The sequence below is a fragment of the Leopardus geoffroyi genome, chromosome B2, assembly GCF_018350155.1.
Source record: "Leopardus geoffroyi isolate Oge1 chromosome B2, O.geoffroyi_Oge1_pat1.0, whole genome shotgun sequence".
Lineage (NCBI taxonomy): Eukaryota > Metazoa > Chordata > Mammalia > Carnivora > Felidae > Leopardus > Leopardus geoffroyi.
In genome coordinates this window covers 54,901,453-54,923,983 of record NC_059332.1, presented here as the reverse complement: position 1 = coordinate 54,923,983, position 22,531 = coordinate 54,901,453, and the positions used below count along the sequence as shown (strand labels likewise).

Genomic DNA, 22,531 nt, shown 5'->3' with positions numbered 1-22,531 from the left:
GGTTTCTAAAAGTCATTGTGAGATATGACAGTTCCTATTTATTCTCTACACGTTCTTCTACCAAACAGCAATGCTCCTTCCAGTCTTAAGCTTTGCTAGATATTACCCAAAGAGAACTTTGCCCCCTCATCTTAAAGAAACTAGCACACTAAAAACCCAAGCCAACTGATTTGTGATGGAATTTAAATAAAAAGGCAGTAGCAGAACAGGGCATCAAGAAGAGAAGATGGCGGCATGGACAAGAGAGTTATCCAGAGAAATAAAAATATTTGTAAGATGTGATTGAAAAGATTAAGAGAAAATGAAAAACATTTCTGATAAAAATGCCGCATCATTCAAATAAAAATCTACCTGCATTACTGTTTTAGGGAGCAGAATTTTTTGAATACTGTTTGTCCAAAAGATAACCTATGTTTCTTAAGGTGAACTTAAATTAAAATGGAAAGGCTTCTTTAAGAAGTCAGGGTAACTCAACTTACTATATTTTTCGCTTTCAATGGACTAGAAATTGAAAGATAAACCTCTAGATGGGTAGTTTTACAGAAAAACAAATTTTAGAAGGCTGAGAACGTAGAAAAGGAGTATGTTCAAATGTGGGCAGAGGAAGTTTATAACCCTGTATGGCTGGGTCTTTTTAAAACTGAAGATACTACACTAGGTTTTGTTTTTTTTTTTTACACTAGGTTCTTAAAAACAGTATATATTAATAAATTAATACCATTTTAATTTTAGAAAGAAAGCACAAACAGGGGAGGGGACAGAGAGAGCAGGTAAGCACGCACGAGCATATCTTAAGCAGGCTCCATACTTCGTGCACAGCCCAACACAGAGCTGGCTCTCATAACTGTGAGATCATGACCTGAGCCGAAATCAACAGCTGGACACTTAACTGACTGAGCCACCCAAGTGCCCCTTAATACCATTTTCAAACCAAAAATTAATATGTAAATACTAATGACTGTGTTTTAAACACACAAATATAAATACATGAGAAAATTGAATATCTCTTCTGGTAATATATGTTAAAATATTAAAAGTGTATACTACTCAACATAAATTCAAATCTACTGCATAGAACCCTGGCTCTCATTGCTTATTCTGAACCAAGGACAAAACTCATACGATTTTCATACCTTGCATACAAAACAGCTTGGTTCTCTAAAAAATCAATAAGTCAAAGATTTGACTGCTCTGTATGCTCTGATTAGAGAATTCACATCACTAAGGTCACAGTGTTCCACCTACTTTTTCAAGTTTTTCACATTAACAGTCAATATCAGGGGTTGAATTTTCCTAGGTTTAAATGCCACTATCTGTTCTCATTGTAATGATGACAAAACCATAAATGTGATTCAGTAGTGTTTTTATACTGAGGGTGGTGAGAATTTGCCTGCTGTGAAAATACCAATAGTTCACCTTGCATGACATTTTCCCATTTGAAAGTATCTGCTTTCACAGGCTGAAAGCTAATCTGCCAGGAGACATTGTACTCCTCAGCAACATAAAAAGGGTTCCAGAGGGAAACTCGGGCTCTGGATGGCCCTTCACTCAGGATGAGAAGTGAGTTAAATAGGCTTTTCACAGATTATCAGCAATAAATGTATGCCAAGATAACTGAAGTGGTAAAGATAATGAAATCACTACCTGACACGAGCCAGATATCCTAACATGTGATGCATTTCACCCTCAGGGAGAATTTCTGTTTCAGATTTTACTCAAACAAATATTGCAATAAGCCTGAAGTCAAAGTATGAGATATTGAATGAACTAAGTCAATCCAAAACAAATTAGAGAGAAAGTTAAGTATTTTAATAAAAATAATACAAGCTTTGGCCCCGACATGCATGTAGAAATGGTTCTATAAACCCCTTCTGAAAAAGAAACCTGTGACTATGGCTATACCCTACCCACAGTTATCATTCAACAAGTGTGTGTTGTAAATATCAGTCAGGGCACTAAGTTGTAAGCAATATAGTCCAAAGGATAATTTAAGCAAAAAAATAAAAAATAAAAATAAAAATAAAAATAAATACATATATACATATATATATATATATATATACACACACACACACACACACACACACACACACACACATATATACTTCCAGAGAATACCCAGAGGGTCAGAAAATAATGATAGAAAATACTAATAAACATTACAATAAATATACCAGATACTGTTCTAAGAGTTCAACTCACCTAATCGTCACAACAACCCTGTGACATGTATCTATTATTTCTCCTCTTTACATTTGAGGAAACTGAGCCACAAGAGATTAACTTGCCCAAGCAAAGTTATAGTTAGTGGCAGAGCTGAGATGTGAACACAGCCAATCTCGTACCAGAGTCCACTCTCTAGGCTGCCTCAGAGCAAGACAAATACCGTGATTTCACTCATATGTGAATTTAAAAAGCAAAACAGATGAATATAGGGAGAAAAAAACAGAGGCAAACCAGAAAACAGACTCTTTAAACTACAGAGAACACACTGAGGATTACTGGAGGGGAGGTGGTTGGGGGGATGGGCTAAGGGTGATGGGTGATGGGCATTAAGGAGGACACTTGTGATGAGCACTGGGTGATATACGTAAGTGATGAATCACGAAATTCTAAACCTGAAACTAATATTGCAGTATCTTAACGAACTGGAATTTAAATGAAAACTTGGGGGAAAGAAAGCAATAAATATAAAGAGAGCAAAAATGGGCATGATCTGCATTCTCGTGGAGCTTACAATACATAGGAGAACGAACTAATCAACCACACAAATAAATGACATTTTAATAATGGCAAATGCTACAAAAGAAAGGTATATGGTACTGTAACTGTGTATAAGCAGAAGTGACCTTGTCACCTGGGTCAGAAGAATGGTTCTTTTTAAGCGATGCTTGAGGGGAAGACCTGGAAGTGAGTAGCAGCTGGCTAACTGAAAAGAGGTTGAGAAGACTAAGAACATTCCCCTGAGGAAGGCAGAAGAGCAAAGAGCATTTGTTAGAAGGTGGAGGAGGGACGGTAAAGTATCCTCCAAAATAAGAAGGTACTTTGAAACCAAAAAGTGAAGCAGGCAGCTCCATCCAGTTTACAGTTTTATTGAGAGTAACTTACTGACAGCGGGGATCGATCAGGTAACGATCGATGCTGCACGGCCATTCTCCGCAGAAGTCGGACCTTAGCCTACAGATTTTATAGAACAAGAAGATACATGGGAGGGCACTTCAGTAAGATCAAAGGGTCTGCATGCACCTGACTGACATCTAACATTTAATTAGATTTTGTGGCACCACCTATGCTTCGGGAAGGGGAGAGACTATGTTATCTTTACCAGTCTACAAAGGGCCAAAGCAAGCTCCCCCCATCCCAGCCTTGGTGGACATCTGTCTGTTAATCTCCAGGGGACCTGGAACACACAGCTCCAGGGGGGTCAGCAAGCGACCTGAACAAGATAGAAGGCTAAAGATGGAGTCAGTATTGTCAGCTGTCCTACAGCATTCCTGGCCGAGAGAAGAGCAAATATAAAGTGGACCCAGTGTCAGGTGGAAGCACGTGGCATTTCAGGAACTAAAAGAAGGCCACTGTGACTAGGAAGAAGCAGGAACCATATTACAAGAGACATACAAATCACATAATGAATGCTGATCCAATCACAAGGCCAATGAGTTAAGACAACAGCCATCACATTTCTCTTCTTTAATCAGCCAACTAACCCACCCTGTGACTGCTGGAATATCACCACCACCTGAAGGTGGGAACCTCTGTGTGAGGAAGATGGTGTACATGGGTTTAAGATACTGTTAACATCCAATGCTTCATGACATTGTGAAGACCTGAACAGTCTGAAATCTATGAAGATGCTTTGAAAGATATTTGTTAGCACTTCTGTGCTCCATCTCCAAAAAAAACAAACAAACCACAAAGTGTTTTGAATCAAAGACTCAAAGAAGGAATAAGTTAACGATGCGAAGGACATCGTCTGACCTAATCTCCCTCATTTGCTAAATTGAAGAAATCATGCTGGTCGTAAGAAAACTAGGTCCAAAATGCAGTCCTAGATTTACAATCCAATGCTCTTCCCGCTAGTCGACTGCCACTCAGAAAATCCCATCTCTTTAATCTGTACAAAAGCCAGAACGGTCTCAACATGCTGCAAAAGCTGGCTCATTTCTCACTACTGAGCACAAGTTTGCCCTTACAGAAACAATACTAACATGCAACATAATGAACCAGAAACTGAAGAGTAGCAAATAGCTGGGGATGTCAGGCTGTATTGGTTTAACAGCTGTCAGCTTTCCTCCAAAGCAGTTAAATCCTGATTAACTGGAAACTTCCACCTTTTTTTGTTAAAGACTCCACTTTCAAGAGAAATCAAATTATAAGCAAAGAACATCAGAGGTTTTTTTGTTGTTAAAAATAATTATGAAAGGGAATACAAACTTCTACAGCATGCTGGGTGACACTCTGACATTAACTCAATCCTAGGGAAAAAGTCATGGTCACAATAGCAGCTCCAGGGATGTAGGGCTCTTTTAAGTGAAAAAGGACACACTCCTTCCAACACTGAGCTCTTCAGGTACAGCATCCGGCAGAGGCCAAAGTCTGGGCCACAGCAGGTCACAGATGAAAAAACTAGGAGAGTAAACTCCAGCACACTGCCTGACAAAATCCTACCCAAGTGTTGGGCCAGACATATGAAAAGATAATTTATAGTTTTGAAGACTGGTAACTAAGACGCTAGTTAATCTCATTTTTTGTCTTTAAATTTTAAGGGGCCCCCTCAATGGCTCAGTCAGTTAAGCGTCTCAATTTCAGCTCAGGTCATGATCTCACGGTTTGTGGGTTTCAGCCCCTCATAGGACTCCGCACACACTGTCAGTACAGAGCCTGCTTAGGATTCTCTCTCCCTCTCTCTGCCCGTCTCAAAATAAACCTGAAAGAGAGAGAGAGAGAGAGAGAGAGAGAGAGAGAGAGAGAGAAAGGGAGGGAGGGAGGGAGGAAGGAAGGAAGGAAGGAAGGAAGGAAGGAAGGAAGGGAGAGAGAGAGAGAGAGAGAGAGAGAAAGAAAGAGAGAAAAGAAAGAAAAGAAAGAGAAAACTCAACAGCACACCATGATTTCTAATATTTCTCCTCTTCTAAAAGTTGACTTACACTGAATTCACCATCGGATTAAGATACCAAGCATGCTAAAAGCTCTTCTATACCACTCAGACATTCAGACACACTGAAAATGCACTTGCACATCTGCCAGAGCTTCTGTTGCCAGAAGTTGTCAGAGCGAGAATGATTTAGTACTAATTGCAGTGCCCTTGACAGTCTTGAACTACAAGGTTTATCCGTCTCAGTAAGATGGAGCAGGTGAGGTAGCATGTGAGGGCAGATGTAGGAAGCAGCACAATCTTCTCTGACAGCTAAACAACAAGACAATCAGTAACAGTGCTCATCTTTCTACTATGTCAGCAAAGCCACTTACTTACCAAGGTTTTGTGTAATGTTTTGCTGGCTTCCCAGATGACCCCCCTCCCCTTCCCACAAGTAATTTTCAAAACTATACTGCTGCATGAGCCTTCTCTGTTCCTCCTCTCTCTGATCCACATGGCTTAACTAAAACTTGACTTTTCCTTCTCTTTCATGGATCATATCATCCTTAAATACAGACTTTCAATGGTCTCACAATGAAATGAGAGATTTCTAGTTTCCTTGATTCTAATCCCACTGCAACAAGGTACGTTTTTCTTATCTGTGTCATTAATCAATAAAGTAGCTGACGAGAGAGTCACTCAACATTATGAGCCATTCAGTTGAGCTGGAACATTGCTCAGGTAAAATTCAGAATAAGAAGTCGTCAGGCTTCATAAAATTGATCTTACCCCAACAAAACTTGGTTAAGGAGTCCTTCTTCATTTTTCACAGGAAAAATCCAAAAGCAAGGAAAACACAGCTTAGAAGCAGTAATATAAAATTAATAATATTACTTTTGCGGTAAATCAAACCTATAGATTCAGAAGTTATACCTAGAAGTCAACCTTAAAGTTCAATTTAAAGGCATTTTTAAAAAGTAAAATCAAGCTGACACGTATAAGCAAGGCCTATCAAAAGACTTAAATCAGTAAACTCTTAAAAGGCACTCTTTAAAATGACAGAAGTTTAAAATCCAGTAGATATATTTAACCTGCTAAAGAAGACAGAACTTGACAAGCATTACAGAATAATATCCTCCTGATGGTTTTCAGAAGTATTGTCATTTGTGAAATTGCACAGACTGTTCAATTCTCAAAGGAGAAGCTTACTGAGACTTGGGTGTATTCCTGAATACCTTAGAAAGCACCACAAAAGCCCATCAAAAACTATCACTAAATTCAACATTCCAACACATTTAACATGCTCCTAACTTTTCTATTGGTAGCAAGTGACCAGCAGCAAAAACAATTTTTCTGGACCCATCCTCTCTCTGATATCTAACAAGCTACTTTTAGATCTAATAATGAACAAAATATACTTTTTCTTTAAAAATAAGTTTGAGGAACAGAGCTCCCAGTTTGGAGGCCAAAACAAAGCTGTTCAAACTGGTTTATATATTACTGTCCTCACCACATGGCATCAAAGGTACTAAGAAAAGCATGGAGAACAAGGCTGCAACAACCTTCAATACAAGTAGGTGAGAAAGGAGGGTTTCTGAGTGTCTGGAATGCTCATCTTCTGCCCTTTTCATCTGCGGGATGATTAATTTCACATGTCACCTTGGCTAGGCTATGGTGCCCAGTAAGATCAAACACTAATCTAGGTATTGTAATGAAGGTATGTTGTAGATGAAATTAATATTTACTATCAGCAGACTTTATGAAAAGGAGATTACCCTTGAAAACGTGGGTGAGCCTCATTCAATCAGTTGAAGGCCTTAAGACCAAAAATAAGTTTCCTGGAGAATCTCTGTCTCTCTCCATATTCTCTCCTATTGGGTCTGTTTCTCTAGAGAACCCAGACTGGTACAAACTGTTTGAAGTATTAGGCTCAGGAAATATTTGGAAAATCACTGGGGTAGAAAATCAAACAAAAAATAAACACCAATGAAAAAGTCTTCAGAGGGGTGCCTGGGCAGATCAGTCAGCTAAGCTCCAACTCTTGGTTTCAGCTCAGGTCATGATCTCACAGTTCATGAATTCAAGCCCCTCATCAGGCTCCATGCTGACAGTACAGAGTCTGCTTGGGATTCTCTCTCTCCCTCTCTCTCTCTGCTACCCCTTACTTGAGTGCTCACACACACACTCTTTCTCAAACTTAAAAAAAAAAAAAAAAAAAAAAGTCAGATAAAAATAAAACAGAATACTTTATACTTTTCCAAAACAGGCTAAACTTTTTCCATCTCTGTACCCCTTTTAAGTGTGTTATTAAAAACATTTTTTAAAGCTTTTTTTAAGTGATTGTTTGTTTTTGAGGCAGAACATGAGCAGGGAGGGGCAGAAAGAGGGAGACACAGAATCCAAAGCAGGCTCTGTGCTGTCAGCCCAAAGCCTGATGCAGGGCTTGAACCTAAGAGCCGCGAGATCATGACCTGAGCCAAAGTCAGACGCTTAACCAACTAAGCCACCCAGGTGCCCCTTAAAAACATTTTTAACTGAAGGGCGCCTGGGTGGCTCAGTCAGTTAAGTGTTGGACTCTTGGTTTTGGCTCAGGTCGTGATCTCACGATTTCATGAGTTGAAGTCCCATGGTGGGCTCTACACTGGGAGCGTGGAGCCTGCTTGGGATTCTCTGCCCCTCCCCCACTCACGCTGTCTCTCTCTCTCTCTCAAAATAAATAAACTAAAAAAAAAGCATTTCTAATGGAGAAAAAACGAAATGTAAATTATAAATGTGACAACTCTTTTTCTAAGTCATTCTGTCCAACTGAAAGAACATACTGTATATTGAAAGAATATATTAGATGTCACTGAAAAGATACTTTACTCAGAGATTTCACTAAGCATTAATTACCCATTGCTGTGTAATAAATAATTCTAAAATATATTGTCTCACATAGTTTCTGAGAGTTAGAAATTCAGATGTGCCCTAGCTAGATGGTCAAGTTGGTAGCAAGTGCTGCAATCACCTGAAGACTTGACTAGAGCTGAAGGGGCTAGAGATCTGTGTCCAAAACGGTTCATTCACATTGACTAGTGGCCCCAAATCCTCCCAGCTAGTCACAGAAAGCGTGCATTCTTTCATATATGTACCTTTCCACAGGGCTGCGTGAGTGCCCTCCTAACATGGCAGCTCGTTTCTCTCATGGTCACATGAGCAACCCAAGAGCAAGAATGTGAAGGATACCACAATTCCTATTATGAACTAGTCTTGTAAGTCACATGCATCACTTCTGCCACATTCCATCCAGTAAACAGCCACTTTCCACCTTTTGAAGGGAACAATATCAAAGAGTTTTTAGCCCTATTTTAGAACCACCATAAGGCATGAAACCATATTCTTGATTTGATCCTTGCCACAAGGTTAAGCTTTAACTGGTCTTAGTCTCTTCTCTCAGTTTTATCCTTATTGTCAAGATTGAGAATTAGTTTGTTGGTTTTTATCCTACACATCTCTAAATGTGTAGACTACATACTTTTTCATTACTACTTGTGACCTGGATGCTTCATCTCATTTTTAATAGCAGCCAACACACACACTATTAGCATCATCTTATCTCTTCCCCCATGGGTACAAGTTCATTGTATATATACCTACTCACAGATTTCTCTTCTTCTTGAGCTATGGCAAATCATGGGTCACTGACAAGCTATTAAATTAACTCTTCTTAGTGCCTGTGTAACAGGTAAACCTCCATGGACAAGGTGGGTGGTGGTAATAGTGGGGCTCCTTTATGCAACCTGACTATTCAACAGGCAGAAGAGTTTTTCTTTGAAGGGTTGGAGGTTTGGGAGGCATGCTATAGCGGGGCTGATTCAGCTCAGTTAAAAACCTAGTTGACTTATCACTGTATAGAAACCCATCATTTGCAAAAAAGATTAGTTCTTTTTATTTTTTAATTTTTTTAATGTTTATTTATCCTTGAGAGATAAAGACAGAGCACAAGCAGCAAGGGGCAGAGAGAGACAGAGAATTAGAAGCAGGCTCCAGACACTTGAGTTGTCAGCACAGAGCCCGACGTGGGGCTCAAACCCACAGATCGTGAGATCATGACCTGAGCCGAAGTCAGACACCTAACCAACTGAGCCACCCAGGCACCCCAAAAAAGATTAGTTCTAAGAGTACCCTGGACTCTCCTCAGAAGGAAACTCTTAAATTTGGGCTAAAAAGGTCCAATGAAGGCAAGCATTGTATTCAATCCCTAATCTCACAATTAACTCCAATTACTTAATTTCTTTTAGATAATCCTGTATTCAAACAACTCTACTAACTGGGGAAGCAAGGTGGAAGGTAAAAGGAAAAGAAATGACACTTACTGAACCCTTCTCTCATATGTTGAGTGCTATATTAAATATTTTACAAGTTATCCAATTTAATCCTCACATCAGAACTGTAAGGTAGGCCTTATTATTACCTCCATCATACAGAGAAGAAACCCAGTCTCAGGGAACTTAAATAACCTACCCCAAATCACACAACCAGAAGAGTTAACACTCAAGCCCAGTTTGTCTTAACTCCAAATTCCATTATGTAAAGTCAACTTTTGTGGTAGCAACAAATCCAAAATCTCAGTGACCTACCACATCAAACATTCATTTTTTTGTTCCTGTTAAATGAAAGATAAAGACTGGGTCAAGCTCTGCTCCATGTTGCAGGTCTACTCTACATGTCTTCTCATACAGGGATTCCAGCAGAAGGAGCTATTTCCTATCTGGAAAGAATTCAAGTCAGACCACACAAACCACATTTAAAGCTTCTGCTCAGAGTTGGATACATCATATCTACCCATGTTCCATTGACCAAAAAGTTACATGGGAGAGTACACTTTGGCTACCAGAGTTATTGCAAGTCACATGGCTAAGGATATGGATATGAATGCCTGTAAGATTTTTAAACTGTATCCTAAGAAAAGAGAGAATGTATTTCACGTAGGAAGAAAAGTAAAGTGAATAGCTCATAGCTAAAGGGGCCAACTGCAATAGTCATTACTGTTGTCGTCCACTAAGATAACTGCAGTTCTCTTCCAGGGCAAAATGAAGGATTATACTTTCTCATCCCATTAATGTCATGGGTGGCGAGGTAACTTGGTCAATGAAGTATAAGCCAAAGTGATACGTCACTTCCGGGTGAAAGCGGTATAAGCTGGTGCATGATTGGCCTCTCTTTTCTGACAGTGCTTCAAATAACAGCTGCGGCTTGGGTCCTGGAATGAAGACAATATGGGAGCTGCCAACCAATCCATGATGAACATATAGCATGAATAAGGAATTATGTGAATCATTTCTGTTACCTCAACATAAATTAGCCTATTTTGGCTGGAATACAAGTCAAGTAGATTATTTCTTCCAGGAATGTAAAATAAGAAAGAGAAAGACCTAGGTGATGAGCAATAAACAAATGCCAAGGTTGAATCTAATATACTTTATAACAAGCCAAAACTAATTATGAGTAAGCAGAAGCTGGGAGACAAAAAAAGAGAAACCAAATAAATGATGAAGGTAGTATGCAGTTAGAATTCTAAACATGGAGCAGACACAAAGAAAGAAAGAAAGAAAGAAAGAAAGAAAGAAAGAAAGAAAGAAAGAAAAAGAAAGTCATACAAAAAAGAGATCATGTGGCTCATTAGTATATTGATGAGAGTTTCCAAACTCTAGAGCTCACTTAAACACTATAGCTTTCTGACCCTATTCAGGATGAAGGAATCATTACAATCCCCTGTTTTCTTAAAGAGCCCAAGTAAGTCTTCAGTGGGGGAAAAAAAGAGGGTGGGACAAAGTAAGACCTATTAGGTGCTCTAATGCAATTATGGTAAGTCCAATTACAGAATAAAGATTCACTTTCTAATATAAACATTATTTTTTCTTCCTGTATCAATTTTACTTAAGGTAATGTTCACATATAATCAAAGATATTAAATATATAACACTTACATAAACTCATCAAATATCTCCTACTAAATATCATCCAGATAAATTTCAGAAAAATAGATAATTAAGGCAAAAATAAGAAAATATTTTCCCAGAATCAAGAGGCTAAAAAACAAAACAGAAAGAAGATCTCGTCTTCCTAAAAACTGTTTTTATGTGTCAGGTTAAGAAGAGAAACAGATTGTTTTATACACACATGTTGATCATGTACAACCTCCCAAGGAGGTTTCCCAAGGAAAGCCTTAAAGCACATGAAAGTACTACTATAATACTGGGCTCAGAACTAGAATTCAATAAATACTTGGTTGACTATCACATAAATCATTAGGGAAAGCAATTGCTTTATAAATCACTTAATACATGCATTCATACTTCAGATCCCAGACACAGAGCTATTGGTGATAATCACACTATCAGGCCAGATGCTGTAATTTAGATCTAAACTCCAAATAGAAATTAGTATATTAAATTAGGCATATGATGGGTGAAACGGAATAACTCAAGAGTATACAGAACTTTATTTTTGTTTAAACACAAGCCAAGCCTCTTAAATCAAAATAGGAAGTACTTACTAAAAACCTACTTTACAGGTGGCACAATGCTAAGATTTTTCAAAGGGAAGAAGTAAAAATCATTCAAAAATCTTTTATAAACTATGGTATAGTATCTACTGAAGCACTAAAGTTATTAGTAAGTTCAAATAGTTAATTGGCCAAGTGGACAACAAAGTACATGAAATAAGTTTCCGACAGGTTTGGGAACTAGACAATGAAAAGAGCTAATAACCAAAAAGTTGTAGTGGTAGTTTCAGCTGCATTTTGCAAATCAATAAATTTAAAGTTGCTAACTTTTTGAAAGTGCTATTATAATCTGTACGCTTGCCTATTACTTAAATCTTGTTTTTGTGTTTAATTCAGCTAGGATGATGGACAGATAGGAAAGCAACAAAATTTATACTTAATTGGTTTTTAAAAGATTGGATAAATTTTCACCTTTAAGTGACAGGCTCTCTAAAATGACAAGTAATGTGGCAGGTAAAAGTAAATGAAACAAAACCGAATTACCCTTGTCATCAATCTTGTTCCTTTGTGTAGTAAATCTAGTTTGGGAGTGACACATTCTGAATTTTACTATTCAAGCACTAAATGAATCTGTCTCTTTCACAATGATAGTTCCAGCACAGCAGTGATACATATCCTCATTTTAATTAACCTAATGGTCTATTCACCGATCATACTTGGAGGTCTATTTCATTACCCTAAATTAACATTTTCTTTTCATTAAAGTTACAGATAATAAAAAAAGACATTGCTTTCATGTGTGGTTTACAACACATTTAATCTATAGTACTCCTTTGCTTAGCGATTACAAGCACTTAAATGCTCTCTGAAAAGCACTTAGAACCACTAGCAGCCCCATGATTTATTTACTGCTTTGTAGGGAGGACCATTAATAAGGAGAATAAAAAATGCAGTATTTCAAGAATAAAAATATCTATTCATTAGCTCAATGAAAGCAATTCTAAGAAAGGTGTTGATTGATCACATTTTAAAAGGTGTGATGGTTCTCCTAAGTAAATGGGTTTGTATTTACATAAAATAATTGAATAATCCTAACTGACACATTTTGTCATTTTATTCTCCTTGCAATTAGAAGATTTAGTTTCTGAAGTTTAAAGTCAAACACAAGAACAACAACAAGGTAACTTTAATTGTTCAAGAGGACTTTTTAATGTGAACGCTTGACAATTTAATGAGAAATTATTTGATCATAATTCTTTTTTTTTTTTTAATTTTAAAGAGAGAGCACACATGCTTGAATGGGGGGGAGGGAGGGAAAGAGAGGGGGAGGGAGGGAGGGAGGGAGGGAGAGAGAGAGAGAGAGAGAGAGAGAGAGAGAGAGAGAATCAAGCAGGCTCTACACTCAGTGCGGAGCCCCACTCAGGGCTTGATCCCATGACCCTGGGATCATGATCTGAGCCGAAATCAAGAGTTGGACACCCAACCAACTGAGCCACCCAGGTGTTTCTTGATCATAGTTTTTCGATACTAACTCAGCACCTAAAACTAAAATGTCAACTTTGGATAGAAATTTACATGTATATCAGCCGATTATTTTTTACTTTCCAAATTAATCCCTGTTGATCAAAATGAAAACATAAACCTCAATTTGATTTAAAGATGGTTTAAATTTTTTTCATATCATCCCAAGTATAAAACACATCCTCAAAAGTGTTAACTGTCAGACAAAAATGTATTCATTTGAACTCTTCCTCTTCCCATCCAATTCCCAGCCTATATCAGAATTTACTCTCAAAAACTATGCTAATGCCTGAAAGAAACCATAAATTATAAATGAACATTCTATTATCATTACATGGTATTATGAAACTCTTGTTGATATGAAAATATACATATCTCTTAAAAGTGATCGGATTTCCAGTTAATCTATTTTGATTCAAATATATTGCCAGAAACACATTTTAGTTAGTGTTAAATTTTTCTATAGAAATTTCTATATAGCATTATCTTAATAAAATAGTTTTGGAAGTATGCACCTTAGAAAGTGCTTGCTACACATTAAAAAAAATACATTTAAAAAAGGGGGGGGGGTGCCTGGGTGGCTCAGTCACCTGACTTCAGCTCAGGTCATGATCTTGCGGTTCAGGGGTTCGAGCCCCGCATCAGGCTCTGTGCTGACAGCTCAGAGCCTGGAGCTTGCTTCAGATTCTCTCTCTCTCTCTCTCTCTCTCTCTCTCTCTCTCTGTCTCTCTCAGCTCAGAGCCTGGAGCTTGCTTCAGATTCTCCCTCTCTCTCTCTCTCTCTCTCTGTCCCTCCCCCGCTTACCCTCTGTCCTCTCTCTCAGAAAAACAAACATTAAAAAAAAAAAAGTGGTTGCTATACAAAGACAGAATTTTTTCATTCTTTCAAATTTCTTTCAGAAAACTGAATGATGATTTGGTTATTGCACCTTCCAGAAACAAATAGTAAATAAACACTTCAAGATGAACTATCTCCAAAGTTAGCCTTGGAAGCCTGGGAATATTTTTGCTGTCAATTAGGATAACGTCAAAAACCAAAAGTTATGCATTCCAAATATTTTTCTTCAGTGATTAATATAGATGGTCCCAAACTTATGATGGCTTGACTTAAATTTTTTTTTACTTTACTGTGAAAAGGGATAAGCATTCAGTAGAAACCATACTTAGAATTTTGAAATTTTATCTTTTCCTGGGCTAGTGATACGTGATATGATACTTTCATATGCTGGGCAGTGGCAGCGAGCTGCAGCTTCCAGTCAGCCACATGATCAAGAGAATGAACAACCAATACACTTAACAACCATTCTGTACCTGTAGTAGGTAAAGCCAGTAGCAGGTGCAGCCTAGTGAACAAGCAATTGGTAGACTGGTGGGTAAACCAGGATAACATACAGAAATGGAGATGGCCAGCTGAGTCTGGACTCCTCTTAAGGGGAAGGTAAACAGATCCCATTCCCAATATCTATTCCAGGAAACTAGCAAAGTCCTATGCAGAAATTTAAAGTTCAAGGGCTGTTTAATCAACAACCCTGGACCCAGTCCAGGATAATGGACTGGATATTAATTAATCCTGAATAGATATTCTTGATGGTTCTCACCTGCCCACTTCATTGCCTGTGCCTAACAAAGCAGCCTCCTTATAAACCCAAACAAGAAACTGTATTCTATTTCTTCTGTTTCTAGGAACTGAGACATTTCACCATTCACTTAACAATGTTCTATTACTTACCTTTCAGACATTGTACTTTCAAACATTTTCATGAAAGTATTATAAGTGAAAGTAAAGAGTGAAATTTCCTCTATCTTAAACTCCATTTCGTCTCTCTAGCTTAAATAGTTGCTATCCATTTTATATGAGTTAGAGCTACTCTACAAAATTAAGATTGGCACTGCAACTTAAAACTTAAGAGCACTGGCAAAGAAAGACAATATAAATAATTCAACATTTTTTAATACTTGCATTTAGGGGCGCCTGGGTGGCTCAGTCGGTTAAGCAGCCGACTTCGGCCCAGGTCATGATCTTGCGGTCCGTGAGTTCGAACCCCGCATCGGGTTCTGTGCTGACAGCTCAGAGCCTGGAGCCTGTTTCAGATTCTGTGTCTCCCTCTCTCTGACCCTCCCCCGTTCATGCTTTGTCTCTCTCTGTCTCAAAAATAAATAAACGTTAAAAAAAAAAAAATTTTTTTTTTTAAATACTTGCATTTAAAAAACAAAACTCTGGGGGCACCTGGGTGGCTCAGTCGGTTAAGCATCCAACTCTTGGTTTGGGCTCAGGTCATGATCTCACGGTTCCTGAGTTCGAGCCCCGTGTCAGGCTCTGCCTTGACAGCTGCAGAGCCTGCTTGGGATTCCCTGTCTCCCTCTCTTTCTGCCCCTCCTGCACTGTCTCTGTCTGTCTGTCTGTCTGTCGTCTCTCTCTCTCTCTCTCAAAAATAAATAATAAACATTTAAAAAAAATAGAATGAAAAATCTTTTTTAAATACCCCCACCACTGCCCCTCCCTGCTCACAAAATTCTTTTCTTAAAGACATTTTTAAACACATTACCCTAAATGTTATGAAAGCCAAAGTTACAATCACTATTCCATGAGAATTACTTTACCTTGTCGTGCCTGTGCTGTTCTAGATGAAATTCATCTCAGCCCCATCTGTAAGGGTATGTCTGAATTAACCTCAGCCAATCAGCATAATTTCATTCCCTTGCTACAGTCTTTGATTCAGGGATAAATACATGACCTGAATTGCTCCAATCAGCAAAAAACCAAAATGTTAATACTCTTTCCCTCTGGCCCATGTGGTATATACGGATGCAAAGCCTGAAACGACTGCAGCCATTTTGTTGCCACAAAGGAAGCTACCCAAAGTCAAAGCTGATACAGAGAGAATAGAGCCAAGAGAATCACAAAGAAATGGAGCCAGAACCTGCCAGGCCTAAAGTCCACCCTGATTCTGAATTTTGTTAGTTGTATGAACAGACACATTCACCTGCAGCTAAAAAGAAATGTCACTCATCATTCTGAGGCACGAAAAAGAGTAAGACCACAGGTTTAGGAACAGAAAGGAGGCTTCTATCCTCATTAGGATGCTGAAGTTTTATGAGAGGCATTTTCAGATACAATGCTGGCTAGAGCTACAATTTCTGACCCAGTGCCTGGGTCTAAGGTGGTGAATACCAAGAAATGGCTTTGTGTGTCAGCACGTGCTGAAGAAGCTGGAACTAAAGAGCAGGAAAGACACTGGCTGAGCCACCCTCCACCCTTAGAAATAAATTCTAGACCATCAGTGACAGTACATATACCCAATACTGTTGGGGATTAGGCTGCTGCCAGAACAACGTTCTCTCTACTGAAGGAAGATTGCACCCGGCTGCAGGGAACACAAGCCTCTTGGTAATCTTCTTCATGCTTCCGTTCTATGAAAATAGTCACCAAGACCAACCTGCCCTTTCCTTTCCATCTTGCTCTCCTTTTTGTTTCCAGCATGGAGGAGTCAGCACAGTGGCTGACGTGAGTAAGGACGCAGCAGTGAGGAAGGGGTTGGAGTCTATGCAGAGGCCCAGACCAGTCAGGGCACTGGCAGAGGTGGCCGAGAGGTGGTAAGCCACAAACACAGCAAGGCAATTGGGAGATCTACGTACAGCAAATTATTTTTGATTGAGCACATAAAAAAATATATCAAGAATAATAGGTGCTGTGTTTCTCACTGCCAGAGAAAGTTTTTAAAAAGAACTCCAAGACGCTGGGTGTGAATTAAAGGTATCATTATGTAGCCATGATTTTATTATACACACCCACACAGATAGAGATAAAAATATTTATAATGTGTGTATATGTGCATCTGAGGGGAGTGTGTATATATGCATGTATCTTCTAATTCTGTCCCCAGATAACATCTCATTTTCTTCAGTTACGAAAATAAAGGAATACCCTAGAGTCATCCTGAATCCCTTCCAGCATTAAATGTTGGCAAACACAAAGACACCCACTTTTCTGCAATCTGCAAAACAAAAATACCACTTCAAAAAGACATGCGTCATGACAGTTAGAAATTATATATCTAACAGGAGAAAGCAGAATTCTCAATTACATCTACCACACAACACAATAAGAAGTCACACATCATAAATGATCACTCTCTAGATGCTGTTAGTTAGCACTCACAGAAACTGTCACCTCAGCAAATGATTTCTCTCATTGCTAGAAAGACACACAATACAAACATTACCCTGCTTTAAAAAGGGGGCAGGGAGGACTATCACTGACAAGAGGCTACCACTCTATTTCACTTCCACTTTACACTAGAGATGAAATTTTAAATATTTAAAAACCAAACTGCGTAGCATGCAGAGAGGAGGCAAGCAAAAGCAATTAGAACTGTGAAATACTCATTTTAGCTTTTGCTTCTTATAACCTTGATAAATGCATCAATCAAATTGTTAACTTTTCTGTTAAAACTAAAGTGCAAAATGCCCTTGCAAAATGAGCATGTATCTATTAAGTCTTCTACTCTTTTTTTACAACGTTGCCACTCCCACAAGTAATAGAAAGAAGTTTAACATTCAACACCCATAACACCAGAATTCTTACTCTGCTTAGTGATTAGATTATTCTAGGAAATACACATTTAAGTCCTTGCCTACCATATAATTAGATGGGATTACATATAGTCACTACTCCCAAACAATATCAATAACTTTTTAAATACATGAATGAATTAACCCAAATTCAATTTAAATTAACCTTCAACAGTGCCAGCAAGTGAAATCATTACACTGACGGCAGAATCAATACGATACCACTTAAATTAAAAGAGGTAACAAAAATCAGCAAGGTACTACACCAAGTTTGCCCCCCTAGAGAAAAACAATGCTTCCTGATCATAATTCTCTGGCTCTCTGGGAATTTACATGTGCTACTTTTCGTAGTTTTTTACCTTCTTAATGTCTTCAATTCTGACCATATTCTCATCTAAACTCCTACAGCATTTACTCTATTAAACACTCATTTAATACTCTGTATAACATTCTCTGTGTTATGAGTTCTTTAAAAAATAATAGCACAGCCACTGTAGAAAACAGTATGGGGGTTCCTTAAAAAATTAAATATAAAAAAACCACAGAATCTAATAATCCCATTACTGGGTATTTACTAGGGAAAATGAAAACACGAACTCAAAAAAATATAGGCACCTCTATGTTTATTGCAGCATTATTTACAATAGTCAAGACATGGAAGCAACCTAAGTGTCCATCAAAAGACGAATGGATAAAGAAGATGTGGTATATTTATACAATAGAGTATTACACAGCCATAAAAGAGGATGAATTCACACCATTTGAGACAATGTGGATGGACCTAGAGGGTATTTTCCTAAGTGAAATAAGTCAGATTGAGAAAGACAAATACTATAGGTTCCTGCTCATAAAAGAAATCTAAAAAGATGAATATACAAAAAGCAGAATCAGACCTATAAATACAGAAAACTGATGGCTGCCAGAGGAAAGAGGAGTGGGGAATTGGGCAAAATGGGAGGGAGGAACAGGGGAAGAGGGAGATACAGGCCTCTAGTTATGGAATAAGCACATCACGGGAATAAAAAGAGCATAAGGAATATAGTAATATTATGACAGTGATGAAATGGGATAGAGTAGATATACTTGTGGTGAACACAGAGTAATGTATAAACTTGTCAAATTACTAAGTTGTACACCTGAAACTAATGTAAAACTGTGTGTCAACTATAAATTTAAAAATTAATTTTAAAAATTAAAAATAATATTCAGTCTTTTCAGCTAGAGCTTAAGCCCTTCAAGAGTAAGGACCATAATTTTTGTAGTTTGAATATCCTGCACAGAGTTAGCAAAATAATGGTCACACAATAAATATTAAACAAGAATTTTAGTTTTCTAAGTGCTAATGTTCCACAATTATGCATGGATGACAGCACTGTATCAAAAAAAAGTAAACATGGATTTTAGTTCTCATTCTGTCCACAATAGCCAATGAGTCACTTAACCTCACTGGGACTCAGGTTCCTCATCCATATAAAGAGATGACCTCTAAAGTCCTCAGGTCCAAGCATCTAAGACTCTATTCAGTTAAAACAAAGTTTACTTAGTATTATCAGTGGAATTACATGGCTGTAATCTACATTTTTAAGACTTTTTAAAACAATTTTTTAAAAATATTTATGTATTTTGAGAGAGAGTGTGAGCGAGTGAGCAGGGGAGGGGCAGAGAGAGAGAGAAAGAGAGAGAGAGAATCCCAAGAAGGCTCCACGCTGTCAGCGCAGAGCCTAACATGGGGCTCAATCTCACAAATCAGGAGATCATGACCTAAATCGAAATCAAGAGTCGAACACTTAACCAACTGAGCCACCCAGGCACCCCTAAACAATTTTTATTTCTCATGACAGAGCTGCATCTCACAAATGAATCAAAATATAAAATGACTCAATAAGTCAACTGTTCAAATGTTAATTGAATCATGGCTCTACTAAGAGATTCATTCTACTCAACTGTGAAACAAATGTAAAGCCCTAGGACATGAATGATTCAACAATACCTAAGCTTTTCCACCAGTCTGTAGAGAAGCACCTGCATTACAGCCCAGGAGGAGACAAGAAGATGTTCCCTATAACATGAAATGTATTTGGTTTTTTACATCAACCACTATCAAAGTTCTTTTTTTTTTTTTTTTTCCTAATCTGTTTCCCTTCATTTTCCTCTTTGTAAAAGCAATCATCATGTCCCTTCTGTTTTTTCCTTTTCCACATGTCATAAAAAGTATCTAAAACATGGAAAACATCTAGACCCATCTTTTTAACATTAAATGGGGAGGGCAAAGGTACCTAATGCAACTCACTGTGTACTCTTGATTAAAGTCCCAGACTGAGTGATGTCACTTGTTAACTTGTAGATTTTTATTCAACTGAGATGCAAAATCTCTGGATTGATGGCTCGGTTAGGCATTAACCAATTTTCTATCTAACCCAGAAACACTTCTTTGTTAAACTGCTCATATGTGCCTAACTTATCAAATGCTCTTTGAACCAGACATAACATTGTAGTGATTTCCTTATTAATTTCAGGAGTTAAATAACATTAAATTTTTGTCACAGGTTCATTTCATATTTACCTGAGTGATGATTTTACTTTTTTGAAAATTATCCTTCAACACGAATAAAAACAGAAACCAAGTCTGTACAGAATTATGATGGGTCTGTTTACGCAACCACCATTTGTTAGTGACTGCTTAAATTAAACAAAATACTGATGAAAATCAAAATGATTTACATGTTATCAGATATTATTGTGTCCCTTATAAGAATCACTATTTTCAGTATGAAAAAAAGAATTAATATACTGGTTGATTTTCTCCTGTTGGGTTCATTACAATTTCTCTGGTAAGCTCAGAAAAGCTAAGGGGAAAAAAAAGATGTTGACCATTAAGTTTGGCAAAATCAAAACCTCAGAGCTCTGGCAGCTGGCAAGGGGTTCTCTTCTGGATTGGGCTTCTCTTCAAATTATGCTTGGGAATGAAAGAGCACATAGAAATGTGAAAACTCCTTACAAGCACATGGGTTAATGAGCAGTGGGACCTATGCAGCTACAATCAGTACAATATCACTGACTCTTATTAAATGACAAAACACATTTGACGTCAGCAAACAATATAAACAGCAGCCTATAATTTCAGTCACTTTCACAGAGATGCTAAGTCTGGGATGTAGACATTTCTTGGAGTTAGGCTCAATGAGAGGCTGTGATGCTGTTTATGCCAAACCAGCACGATTTCTGTTCTGCTACATTTATTTTGCACAAGGGTATTATTTGAATTTTGCTGTTAAACGGCAAGTACAAAGGTCTTACTTGAAGATTTTTCTGTGGGAATTTCTAGAAGGAAAAGATTTAGACAGAGGGAGCTTTATAGAGAATGAACAAATAAGGCTACTGGGAAGCAATTTAATTTGGTCAAGAAATACAGTTACTGTAAAACCTTGTTAGTTGATGGAATCATTCAAGGTGCTGCCTGTCAAAAGTCAGTTATTCTCTGAATGACAGGTGACTTCATGAAGAGTGGATTAGTCAGAATACTGGATTTCCTGCAACCAGAGAAAGCTCTTAAGTCAAGGGCAAGCAGGACTGTATGCATATGCTTCAAAGTAAATCAGCCAACAAACAACTACAATTGCTTTTTCAAAAGAGAAAATTAAAGGGGAATATGATCCCAACCAAGTACTAATCTCTAACGCCTTTCCTTACATTTCTCTCTTGCTGTCAAAAAATAATCAATACTCTTTACACAATCCTTGTAGGAGTCTGACTTAGAAGGTTCTCCTAAAGATAAAACACAATTTAAACAAGAAAAAGTAATGGAAAGCTATTTACCAGAATGTAAATTGTGGCTACTTCTATGTGATGACTTCTACGTTACTTAATTTTCTTACTGGCACTGTTCTGTATTTTCTTAAATTTCCAAAGGGAACATGTATTACTCGAGCCGTAAGAAAAAGCATACAGGCAAATACATAAACATATGCATATATATATGTAATTTCAAATATTTTTAAATGAACCATGATCATTCAAAAGTCTTCTGCTTTAAAATAATTTAGAAAATAATCTTGAATTTTAAAAAAATAATCGAATTATTAGTTTCAAAACAACACTTCAAAAAATTTCAACTACCTTGTCTGATACATGAAAACTAAATTGTTGACATCTGCATTAAACATATTTTACATAATCCAGGGCGCTTGGGTGACACAGTAGGTTGAGCGACTGGCTTTGGTCATATCATGATCTTGAGCCCCACATGTCAGGCTCTGTGCTGACAGCTCAGAGCCTGGAGCCAGCTTCGGATTTTGTGTCTCCCTCCCTCTCTCTCTTCCCCTCTTCTGCTTACATGTTCATTCTCTCTCTCTCTCTCTCTCTCTCTCTCTCTCAAAAGAAAAGCATTAAAAATTTTTATTTTAAAACATATTTTACATAATCCTAAATAAAGCAAATGAAGTAACATAATTTATATATTTTCACAAAAATAACAAAGCCTCTGTCCTCAACGGTCATGGCAGTCTAACTAACCCTGTCAACATAAGAGAAAGGCAATAAAATAGTTCAGACTACTGACCAGGATAGGGAGACTCTCTGAAAAAAAGTCTGCCCAGTTTAGATACAAAAAAAAAAAAAAAAAAGTTAAAACAAAAATGTAATTTTTTCCATACAATACTGTCAACTGTGCTCAGAAGGAAAAATACTAGGGGCGCCTGGGTAGCTCAGTCGGTTAAGCGTCTGACTCTTGGTTTCTGCTCAGGTCATGATCTCACAGTTCGCGAGTTCAAGCCCGCAATGGGCTCTGCACTGTCAGTGCAGAGCCTGTTTTGGACTCTCTGTCTCCCTGTCTCTTTGCCCCTCCATCACTCCTGCACATGCTCTCTTGCTCACTCTCTC

At 37.8% G+C, this 22,531-nt stretch overlaps 1 protein-coding gene across 2 annotated transcripts in view; it reads right to left on the bottom strand.

The window, feature by feature from the left end:
- Positions 1 to 22,531, bottom strand: part of PRIM2 (DNA primase subunit 2) — a 348,531-nt gene that overhangs the window by 211,278 nt on the left and 114,722 nt on the right. The window lies entirely within an intron of this gene.